Here is a 12,742-nt window from a genome sequence, read left to right as displayed (position 1 = left end):
TCTTGTGATATTATATTAGACGGTTTTATAAGCCCTCATCGTGTTATGCAAATATGAAATAACAGTTCATTTGATTGCATTTCACCTCTAGAGCGTGTAATGGTTAATGGATACGTGTAATTGTTTCGATGAAAAAAAAAAATACCGTTATTTTAGAATTATTTGTTCGATTGAGGCTTTAAAGCCAGGACGTTTAGCGAAGTTACAATAGAATACATTAATTGATGTTTAATGATAAGGTATTTATTGATTTCCCAAGTGAAACGACGTTCTGCACTCGAAACTCGTGCTAAGGGAGAGTTTCGAGGAGAGGAGGAACACGATGTGGAACGGTTCAAGACCTGGACCTCGAGGAGAAATGCCCTTTCGGTAAGAGTTCTTAGATGAAGTACAGTTCTAAGACTATATACTTTATCAAACACACAAAATATGTAACCAATATACTATGTTCCTAAGGTTTTCTTACTGTGGGACATGCAACCTAAAACTTAAGTCAAAACTAAATGGCAGATCTAAAATGGCTCAAATTTATCGCACCTGCAATTAATTGTCTGTCAGTGTGCATTTCACATTTAAAAATATCCAAAGTGCCACATGACATAAGAAATCTTCTATGAAATTTGTCTTAGTAACATCATGGCCAAAGTGTTGGTGTGTGTTCCAGGATGTAATAAGAAAGAATCTACAAAGAAGTGCAAAATTTATACAGTACACTATTATATTTTATGTAGATTGGTTTTATTTTAAAACTTGCAATGAATCTTGGGATAGGCTGGGCCACAAAGGATGCATTTGTTTTATCTTTCATGGCCCAGAAAACAAAGGACACATTTCGAGGCCGCATTTGATGTCGCCTTCATCGAACTGCTGTGACGCATTCTTGGAATGCAGTCTTTGAAGGATGCAGCCTCTGAATTGGGACACAGCTTGTATGTTTTGTGAAAAAGTAAATAGATTGCTCATTTGCAGCAATGCTTCTGATTTTATTGCAGTGGCGAACCTCGTGGAGGCATGTTTGAAGGCAGAGATGGCCCAAGACCTGACTTCAGAGGTCGGGATGGCATGAACATGGATAGGTCACCTATGGACATGAGACGGTTCGACTGCCCACCTGATATGAGAGGACGAGACATGGGTCTTCATGACCGAGGAAGAGAGCCTTCCCGAGACTTTTTCAGACCTGGAGATGAAATGGAAATGAATTTTCGAAGGCGCTTTGAAATGGATCAGAGAAACAACCTTCAGAATCCTCCAGGTTTTATGGGTCAATCCAGGCCACCGATGGATATTGGTGGCAGAGACATGCAAGGTGGTAATATGAGGGGTCCAGAGGACGGATTCTTGAATATGAGGGAGAGGGAGAGATTCCAGATGGATATGCCTGGGCTTCCCCCCATGGACATCAGGAGGAGACTTGCTATGGCGGCTATGGGTGGAAATGGAGATCATGGGGACATGAGAGACAGGGATAGGCCACGGATGGGTGGCATTGATGGGTTCAACATGGACATGCCTCCCAGAGACAGACCAGTGATGGATTTTGACAGACGAGGTGTCACCCCTCCACTTAATCCAAGAGGAAGGTTTGAATCTGATATGGATCTGAGAAACCGCATGGGATCCTCCAATGATTTCAGAGAGCAGCCTCCTCAGATGTTTCGAGACGATGGCGTTCCAATGGATATCAGAGGAAGACCTGTTATTCCTTTGGGTCGTGGTGGCCCAGAACCCATGATCAGAGGCGATGAGATGACCCTCAGAGACAGAGAATTCCCAGAGCCGATGGACAGTCCCATGGGCTTCAGAGAGAGAGAAAGTGAATCGCTCTCAGACGAGTGGCGCAAGCATGGCATGAGAGACCGTGACCCTCTTCCGCCGATGATGGGCAGAACGGCGCCACTTTTCCCGAGAGAGATGCAAGACAAGTTATTCTCTAACCGTGGAAAAGATGTAGACTTTGGAGAACATTCCCAGTTCAAAGACAGAGACCGAGACAGGCAGTCTGGGTTTCTGGGAAAAGACGGCACAGGCTTTAATCGATCAGAAAGAGACTCCAAACACCAAAACTGGGAGAAGAATATTCCTAGTGATTTCCCAGTCAGAGATCCAACTCAGAAGCCCTCCCTTCTTCCACCGGATCCCCCTCTAAATGCCCAAAGTAGAGATGGAGATAAACCCTGGCCAGGTGACCGAGATGAAAAGCCTGACCGAACTGCACCAGTGGGAAGTAGACCTCCATTTTTCCAAGACAAGAACAAGCCAAATCAAGAGCATCGTTTTGCAAGTGATAGAGTGCCCTTTAAAGATTCCAGTGACATGGCTTTAGATCAGGGACCACAGAAAGAGAGCTTGATGTCCGGGCCAAAGGAACCCCAGGCTAATAGAAGTGAGGGTCAGGATCAGGATTATCGAGACATTGATTACCGCACCAGCTCAGGGCGCAAATACGACTACAATCTTGAGGATCTTCAAGGACCTGAGAAAGACGTGAATGAATCCAAACTTGGTCCAACTCAACGACTAGACGACTCTGGTTCTCAGGTTAGATTTTGTCTTTTGTTTTTCTTTAATGGAAAGCAAGAAAAGCTTCTATTCAACTACAAAATGATTCCAATTAGCAGTATGTATATACATTTATTATGTAAATAGGATAAAAAAAAAATTTTCTCTTTTGCTTTTTCATCAGCTTAATATTTTTTATCCCCAATGGGGGAAAAAAAAACAACAAAAACTTTTTTCAGATGGGATGGTAATTCATGTAAAAGTTAATATAACATTTCTTTTCACCGCTCATATAATTGCTTATGTGAATTCAAATGCGCTAGTACAGATTGACTTGTAAAATATCTGAATGTTTAAACTCTTTTGTGAATTTTGAAATAAAGGACCAGGATTACAGGAGTGCAAGTGTCCAGGATCAAGTCTCAAAAACAATTGCCATCTCTGGAATTCCTAAAACTGCCACAATGCAACAGGTAAGCATGATGTAATTATTCAGACTTTGATTGTTTACATACTTTTAGTTCTTTCTTGGTGTTCTAAAAACAACACCACCAGTTACCTGAATGATTGTCAAAGTAAGTTTGACATCAGTTATTTTTTTCTTTCATAGATTCTGGATGCTTTTGCAGTCCGTGATGGTGTGCCAATGCAGGGCATGAAAATAAGGGATGTTGTGCCAGGTGAGATTTTGTTCGCTATAAACATTGATGACCGATTCGCAACCACATCGCTATTCGCTCTCTGAATCTTACGCTCACTGTCTCTTTTACATCGATTGTACTTACTGCATCTTACTGTACTTACTGAGTCGCTTTTGTTTTCTAAAGAAAATGCTCATCAGTATTTTCGAACATGCTACAGGATCTCTTGTTGTCCCTTTTCCCAATGTTCTTGTGTGGGAGGTTGAATTTTCCCTGAGCAGCTTCCATCTTCAAGGTGGCATGCGCTTAGAGGGAATTTTGGAATTTCTTAAACGTGGTTCCCTTCATAAACAAGCCATTAACTGTCGAAACACAAATACCAACTGCCACTACTTTGTGATGATGTGAAGTGTTGCTGCAAAATATTCCTCTCGGGGTTCAGCTGATAAAGGTTTCAGTGTTTTTGTTCTTTTTTTTATATGCCAGAATAGTTTCCTTTCTTCACAAAAGACTGTATCGGTTAAGCTAATATGCTGTTTATTGTTCCCTGGAAAACCTGAAAATATCAGGAAATGTAAAAGGTTTTTAAAAATTTTGGATAAATATTATAAATATAATAAAATCATTCTTTGCCAATGACTCCAAGTCATGGAAATAGACATTTTTAAATTACTGTATTTAATTAGTGTTATCTTCATCTATAAAGCATCTATAAATTTGCAGTGAAGAGAGCAACCTTTTCAGATTTAGTTGTTTTGTTCCAATTAATCAAGTTAATCCAATTAATAACTTTTTTGCTTTATTATTCTTTAACTTTATTTTTTATTGTTCAAATTGTTGCAAGTTTGTTGGAAAATAAATGTGGGTCTTCTATAATGCGTTTTAGATGTTAGATCTAAACTCAGTTACTATAGTGTTATTTTAAGCTCTCTATTACACTCTGGTTCTCTTTCTACTATTATTATTTTTATTTATTAATTTTTATAAATGTATGTCTTGGCCTCAGAATTGTCTCTGAGTTGAGGCTACTCTGATTCTTCGTGATTGACTTCAAACAATTAAAAGTTGTTAATGAAATAAAATGTGCCAGAACAAGCAAAAGACATCATGTATGTTCGCTTTGTGATATGTCTCGTGAAACGAACCACTGCTAAATTCTCTTGAAAATTCTCCTATTTACCTGCAATAACTAACACAAACCCATCTGTATTTCAAATGCTGTTCCCAGGTTACAGCTACGATACGGCCTATGTGGAGTTTTTAAACCTCGAGGATGCTGTCCACTTCATGGAGTCCAACCAGGTGGCCCATCCTCGTCCTTCTACAACGACTCTGTCTGCTAACAGGAAGAAGGCTTGGGCCTGGGGAGGGGGAGGTGGCTGGGCTTTGGGTGGGAATGGGGTAGATGGGACATGAGACCTTCAAGGGAACATTTTCCCCACTTATTAATCATGACCAATTAAACCACGCCACTTAGTTTGCAGCTTTAGCTTTCAGATGTAGCAAGTGAGTGTAGTGATAAGGAATCCGCTATTCTTTGATGATTGCCCTAGGTGTGTTAGCTGATTGTGCACAACCTTTACAATTCACTGTTTGTGACATCTTATACAAAAGAATGGATAGTTTTAGGAATAGATACATGGCATACTGAGTTTGGAAATGGATTTGCATCTGTGCAACAAGTTGTGCAACCTTTTTCTTCAACTCTTAGGTGGTAGTACACCAGACCATTGAGATTTAATTCTTTGTTTTCAACAGTATAATATTTTATTTCCCTTATTTAACCATCTCGAGGTTATGATCTTACGATCACTTTTTACTAGCTCCCACTGGCATATTCTGAAGTGGTACTGAAGCAAAACTAAACATTCTTCTTTGACTTCCTTTATTTTCTTACATTATAGTGATTCAGAGTTGGATTTGCAAGATTGCAAATGCTCCATGTAGCTTGGTTCTATGGTTGTAGGTAAAGCTTTATGCTGTTATGTATACATCACCAGCAACAATCAGTATTATACTTGTGCTGTGTCAACACTTATCCCTCATCCTTCATCCTTATGGAATTACAGAGTTCCTGAACTCTGCTCTTTGGTTCTGCTTGCAGCCTGAAGTTTTTTTATTCTTCTTTCCAAGGATTGTGGTTTAATCATCTTGAGTTGGGGTGTTTTATCTCCTCCAGCACAGCAAGCTCGTTCTTCCATTCCTGCTTACTCCATCTTGACCGACTTCATGGTTGTTGTATATCTGGATGTATAGAGAGATCCATACTGATGTTTATTAGGAAAATCCAGACTTGGAAAATCGGGACTTGTTTGTACTAGTAGTATTTTGACATTTCTAATGAAACTTGCACTGTAAATGTAAGGCGAGTACAGCAACTAGAGGTTTGCTTGGGTTTGTGTTGAGCCATTGGCTGTGCTGAAACTTGAATACCCTGTGGGTTGCACTGGTTGTATCGGCATATATTTCCACCCTGTTTTTGTTAAATGTCTGGCAAAGTACCTTTCAGAAAAGAATCTTGCTCAGGGTTCTTGTTTCATCCGAAACTAGTTTCTCTGCTGGCCAACTAGCAGGGTAACTTGTCTTGTTTTTTTTTGTACTTTGTGAGACACTTAAAAACAAATTTCTACAAGAAGTAACTGCGACAGTGATGGTGGGTAAGATGTCATAAAATGCTGATCACATTACACTATTAGGTCATTTACCTAGAATGTCCTTTCAACGTAAAAGCTGAAGATCTCTTACCACAATTGTCCAAAAACAGTATCTTTCTTTGATCGGGCATGAACTGGTGACAGTAGGGAGCACCAGGACTTTTCACAGTTGGCCAGTGAACTTATGGACTGTCTTTTGAAACCATTTTTTATAAACCACATAAATATATGTGAAGTAAAAAGAGAAAAGCTTGATGTCCTAGCATAGATAGAATGTCACTGCTGTTTTGACCGTCCACCCCATCGTTAAAAGTGAATTGTGATCTAGCGGTTAACTTTTTCCAAGCTGCTCTCCTGTTATCTGTCTGCATAGTCTTCTCACTTGAAAGAAGCCAGACTTTATTGTCTTTATTCATCCTGTTACAGATGAATGTGTATTTATTTGTGAATATGCTTCTACTATGTACTTTGACATTACTAGTTATATTTTTCAGTTATATTTTGAGGTTAGCTTTCAAATTAAAGTGGTAGTACATAAACAGCAGCCATATAACCTCTAGATTTTACTACACTTGCAAGATTTTTTTTATTTTCACACAGTAGTGTGTGTATTAAAGAGGCAGATGAAAAAAAAAGCAAACTTAATCCAAACCTGGGCATAAGTAAAGCCCAGGGGTCCGTTCTTTGTACCTCGCTTAATACATCTGAGATGATTTGACAGATGCTAGATCTTTTAATCGTGATAACTGATCTCTGGCTAGTTTGGTTCTTCAAACAAGTTAGCGGATTAGATTAAAATATCTGGATTAAGTTATCTGAGATTACTCCGTGTTATGTTCATTGGAAAGGGCAGATATATGATACTCAACCATGATCAGCAATGCAGTGATTGGCTGGCAGCAAAACAGCAATGTAATGACATCATATAATTAAGATCAAGGAAACAGCCAAGTGAGCAAAATGACATAAGTCATTTACACAATTCTGGATCACGTCAGATCGTCAACAATAAAATCCAGCGTATGAAGAACGGACCCCAGATCAGATTTGCCTGTGTTTATGCCCTCAGATGGGCAAATGGGAATTATCTTTTCTTTTTTGTTGTTAGGTTGGGTTGGTTTTTTGGGGAAGCTATCAGTTACTTAGCATTGAGAGACTTTCTTCCTGTTTTCTAGGGATCTGTTAAGGTTGGTGACAAGACTGCTCTGCTCAAATATATCCAGCCTGACAAAAATGTGAAAGAAAAGGTGAGTTTCCTCTTTGGTAGAGCTTGATATGTATTGATCTTAATCATGATGCAACTCATCTATTAAACTGCAAACTGGCATTCAGATCTGCCTCCATTTTGTTGGCAACGCCCCAACTTCCAACGATCCAATCAATTCCCGAAGGATGAAATCAAGTCCCGCCCTCTCATTTCAGATGCCGTTTCACTCGGATATACATCACAGTAGAGAAGAAAAGACAATCGAAACTTTCGTTTAACGGCCACTTTAAAGGAAACATTTCATAAATCCTAAGAGAAGAAATTTCAGTATGTACTGTGGTTATTTGAGCTTTGAATGTAATTCTTCTTTTCCCTGCAGCTATAGGAGGGAAAATGATAAGTCAAACACTTCTCTCCTGGGTTTCCCTCCGGATGTTATGATGGTAGGTAATTTCAATGCATAACATAAGTTGTTACCAAAACAGCTAGACACTGTTTTAAAGGTACATTTTATAAGGTTGAGGTTCTCTTTATCTTGAAACAGCATTTTAAAAATGTAGAGCCCATTGCGTGAATTGCTGAAAAACGACAAAATATGTCAATATGGTTGAAGTTCACTCCGTCTAGCATATTTTTACATATTTAAAAATTTGCCCAGGTGAACGCAAGAACATGTTTTATGTGAACGGTCCTTCTTGTCATCGGGTATCTTATATTAAAATTTTTATATCTAATTTTTCTTTTTCTAGCAACAACAACATCAATATCAGCAACCACAGCAACAATTTTATCCTCAGCCTTCTCATACAACTATGGGTGTTGCACCTACCATGCAAGGTATATGGTTTTTAATTATATGATTATTGTATTGAAATTGATTGTAGCATAATATATTCATGTGTGTTCTGTGGGACTTCCTGCAGGTGACCCAATGGGAGCGGATGCCACCTTGTCATCAGCTGCAATGCCGACTTCAAGCTTAACACAGGTGATTGTCTTTTTTTATACTAGAACAAAGGCACGTTTTTGAGACAAGGTGGCCAATTTTAGCCAGGAGAGATATTGGTTTTGGACTGCAATAGACTATCTGGCTGTGTGCAGGGTGTGATGTATTCTGAGACAACGGCAATGGCGCAGTCAGTCCAGACAGCTGAGCACCAGACTGCAGCTTTATCTGACACTGCTCTTCCTGGAGCTGCGGAGTCCATTGACGGCTACAGCTACGGTATGCCACTGTTTAGTTAAAGATTAACTTTTTTTTTGTTGTATATTTATTTATATTCACAGTATTCAACAGCCCTAGTTGAGGATAGTAACTGGTCTGATAATCGTACTCTTGTTACAGCAGGATCTGAGGCTCCAGATTTGTCAGCCTTCCTTTACGATGCTACATCAGGCTTCTACTATGACCCTCAGACTACCCTGTACTATGATCCCAACTCAAGGGTATGTATAGAAATAGCCCTTTGATTCTCCTGAATGTGTAATATGAATGAAATGCAGTATACAATGTCTTAATGTTTATTTGTGCTTGTGTAGTATTTCTACGACGCTCAGAATCAGCAGTACCTGTACTGGGACAGTGCCTCAAAGACCTACATCCCAGTCCAGGACTCTTCTATTGAAGGTCAGGAGCTGGCCCCTGAAGCTGATGTTCCCGTGGCAACTGCTGCTGAGGTTATAGCTATGCCCATCACAGAGGAGGAAGTGAAGGCAGTTCCAGAGACCGTGCCGGAGGTGCAGGTGGAAGAGGAGCCTGCCCCACGTGCAGAAAAGAAAGAGAAGGAAAAAGAGGAAAAACCCAGAAGTTTAGCAGCTTTTAAGGTTTTAACATCATAATTGACAACATCAACATCATGACATAATTTGCATCACGTTCAGTTTTTTATTAACAACAGCAAGCACTGTGTTAGATCTGTGTGGTAATTTTGGATCTGATCATCAGATAATGAAAGACATGGAGCGATGGGCGAAAATCCAGAACAGGCAGAAAGAAATACGAGTACGAGTACAGGAGATCAGTATCGGGCCCGATACCAGTATCGGTATCGGTGCATCCCTACTTATTACTATTGCTTATAATTAGAATTAGGAATTTAAACAAACCCCAAACCTTACATATTAAGTCATTTTAGCGCACACTCGTTCGACATGAACACTGCAAATCAGGCAGCTCATTGAAGAGAGGTGTGTTATTGCTTTAAGCAATCAGATTTTTACTCTGTAGATGCTAAAACAGAAAAAAAATCTATACGAATCCAGAATACCTTAGAACCCACATAGCAACATGTTACAAACCACTCTGAACACCTTCGTAACCCCCTGGCAACCTCTCACAACACCCTAAGATTGTGGCAACAAGTTTTGTTTGTACGGTTTCTTCAAAAAATATCAAAATCTAGTGTTTATCATTATACTTCCCAGAGATAATAATCATTACCCGTCATATAGACAGATTGGGTTGCATGTGTCATGGTTTATTTTTAATCCATCAGCAAAATATTGTAATGCTCTGTATTTTTAGTCATATGGAGTGTTGTGGGTTGCAATGTCCCATAAATTATTAAGTTGGACTACATTTGAAATCTCTAATTTCTCTCTCCAATCCTTACTCGTGTCTCTCCCCTCATATATTTTCACTGGCACACATTAAACTTGATATCTTTTTTTTTTACATAATATATGTGTGTATACTGTGTATATTTATTATGTATACAGTAGTCAATATTTGAAGTGGATCAAAACAGTTCATCAAAGTTGTCCTAAGACAAGAGCGCATTTTGGTTTTAGGACAACTTTGATGAAAGGTTTTGATCCACTTCAAATGTTGACTACTGTGTGTGTATATATATATATATATATACACACACACACACACTGTGTATATGTTACTGTATGTGTGTGCACGTGCATTTGTGTGTAATTGTACCATTGTATAAATATATTTTAATCAGTTATTGTTTTTGTATAAGTATATGAATTATATAATTGACTGAACTGGATTGTTTAAAAATTTGTGGGTCAGGTTTTGACCTTCTCTTTATTGTTTTTGTATTTTTATTTTAGCAAAATATGGAGATTCACCTAAAAATCAAAAGGTCAAAAAGAGAACTTGAAGCTCTAGAACACCAGGAAAAAGAGGTATAATTTTTTTTCTTTCATCAATTATGTACAGTCCTCAGCATAAATAAGTAGACCCTCTCCAAAAAAAATACATAGGATTTTATTTCTTAATGATCCCTAATACAATTTGTGAAAAGATTAAATATTTAAAAGATTAAATGTATAAAGCGTATAGATAGAAAATGTCATTAATGTCTGTAAAATAAGTAAATTAGCCAATTTTGTTTAAATGAAGGGTTGCAGAAATTAGTACATCCTTCAAATAAATATTATTCTTGATTTCAAGCATATTCTCCATTGTTTTCTCACAATAGTTCAAAATGAAATGATTCACTCTCATTTCGAACCCCTGTCCTTAGATGAAAATTAAACCGCCGAATGGTTCACCTGAAGCAAAAAGAAGAAAGTCACAAAACACATGGGCCGGCAACTCAAGGTTTGTGATTTTCTGAATCCTAATACATTTCATTTAAATTTGGTATTGATATAGAACCCCCATATCTTAAATGTGGCATGTTGTGTTGTTGTTGCAGGGACAGTCATAAAGGCAGCGAAAGACCAGGTTTGGGTTTAGAGACTGCTGAGGTGAGTCTTTTGAGCCACAGGATGTTTTTGAGCTGCAGCAGTTGAGGGTCACAGGGTTTCCGCGGAGCACTGACTTTTAAAGCATTAAAAGTCATAACATTTTATTCCTACAGGCATTAAAGTTTTTTAGATGGTTTTGAAGAAAAATAATCTTACCAGTTTATTTGGAATATAGCCTTCATAATTCATAACTTTTCAATTTGCTGTCACAAAATATGTACATTGGTGTGATATACACACTGAACCAGTTTGGTAATTGCCGCCGGCCGGTGTGAAAATGCCATATCGCCGGATGTTTGGACCGCAAACATTTCCGTAAAGTCGGAAAGAAATGGGGAAGAGCTATTAAGCAATTTCCACGAGAATGATTCAGATTTTTTTACATTCAGTGTAAATGACAATTGATAATGAATAACGTATTGACAGTAATAAAGTCGCACCAGTTGAGGCTTGTGCAGCCTGTGTGTGTGAGACTCTCGTGAAGAAATCAAAACAAATGAGCACAGACAAAGAAAGTCATAGAACAAACATACTGAGAATTGAGTTTTTACATATATAACATATGATATAGCCTAGTTAAGCATCATGAGATGACCAAGAGAGTGCTGTTTCCCGAGTATCAGCACCATTATAGATTTGACTTTGATTTTATTAATTCAATAAATGAGTAGTTAGCAATAAGTGACTTACATTTTTCAGTAGAATACATTTTAAAATAGTTACAAAAAAAAAGCAGATCACAACAGAACAGTCACGCTTCTCCGAGCAACACACTGCAGTGTTTGTACTGAATGATTCAGTGTTTTGGAATTAATCATTTGAGTTAGTGATTCAGTGATCCATTCATAAAGACAGGCACTTGCTTCATTCTTCATTGAATCAGTCATCTGAATGAATCTGTTGAACTAATGACTCAAATGCTCACTCATTAACACAGTCACTTACCGCCACCTACTGGCGGTTTACTCACCTATTTAAAAGTATCTTTGCATTTTTTTCCCCAAATTTTCACATTTGTATATTACAAATTATTTAAAACACTAAGCTTTTTCAGGTCATGGTCTGATTTTTCAGTATGTCTAGCATTCAACATCTGTTGGTACTTTAAATCAATTTTGAAATATCTGCAAATGTATTTTGACATTTTAAGATGTCTGCTGATCCATTTCAAATTCAGTTCAGAGTGATAACAGTTTATTTAAATTATGTAGATTTTCTCAAATATGCAAGATTATCATCATTGCATCGTCAGACTGGTTAATATGATTAATATAAAACATAAATGGTCAAAAGTATGGGATCGTTGAGATTTTTTTATGTTTTTGAAAGAAGTCTCTTATGCTTACCAAGGCTGCATTTATTTGATCAAAAATACAGTAAAAACAGTAATATTGTAAAATATTATTTCAATGTATAATTTTTTAGTTTTTAGTAAAATCGTTTTTTTTATGTGAATGTATTTTAAATTATAATTTATTCCTGTGATTTGAAAGCTGAATTTTCAGCATCATTACTCCAGTCATCATATTTTTTTGTGGAAACCATTCAAAAGTACTATTTAAAAACAAAAACAAATACTTTTATTCAACAAGGACAAGTTTAATTTATCAAATTGTGGCAGTAAAGACATTTATAATGTTACAAAAGATTTTATTTCAAATAAATGCTGTTATTTTGAACTTTCTATTCATCAAAGAACTCTGAAAAATAAAATGTCTCACAATTTTCACAAAAATGTGAAGCAGAAAATAAAAATTCAATATTGATAATAAAAAGAACCATTATTAATAATTTATTACAGAGCAGCAAATAAGCATATTAAAATGATTTCTGAAGGATCATGTGACACTGAAGACTGAAGTAATGATGCTGAAACTTCAGCTTTGATCACAGCAATTAGTAACATTTTATCATGTATTCACATAGAAAACATTATTTTAAATTGAAATAATATTTCTCAATATTACTATCACTGCAGCTTTGGTGAGCAGAAGAGACTTGTTTCAAAAGCAATAAAAACCTTTGACCTT

At 37.3% G+C, this 12,742-nt stretch overlaps 1 pseudogene; it reads left to right on the top strand.

Annotated features, from left to right (window-relative positions):
- The first annotated feature begins 224 nt into the window (after positions 1 to 224).
- Positions 225 to 12,742, top strand: part of LOC107750270 (RNA-binding protein 6-like) — a 13,421-nt pseudogene continuing 903 nt past the window's right edge.

Source organism: Sinocyclocheilus rhinocerous, unplaced genomic scaffold (genome assembly GCF_001515625.1).
Source record: "Sinocyclocheilus rhinocerous isolate Xijiao unplaced genomic scaffold, SAMN03320098_v1.1 scaffold963, whole genome shotgun sequence".
Lineage (NCBI taxonomy): Eukaryota > Metazoa > Chordata > Actinopteri > Cypriniformes > Cyprinidae > Sinocyclocheilus > Sinocyclocheilus rhinocerous.
This window is presented reverse-complemented; position numbering and strand designations above follow the sequence as displayed.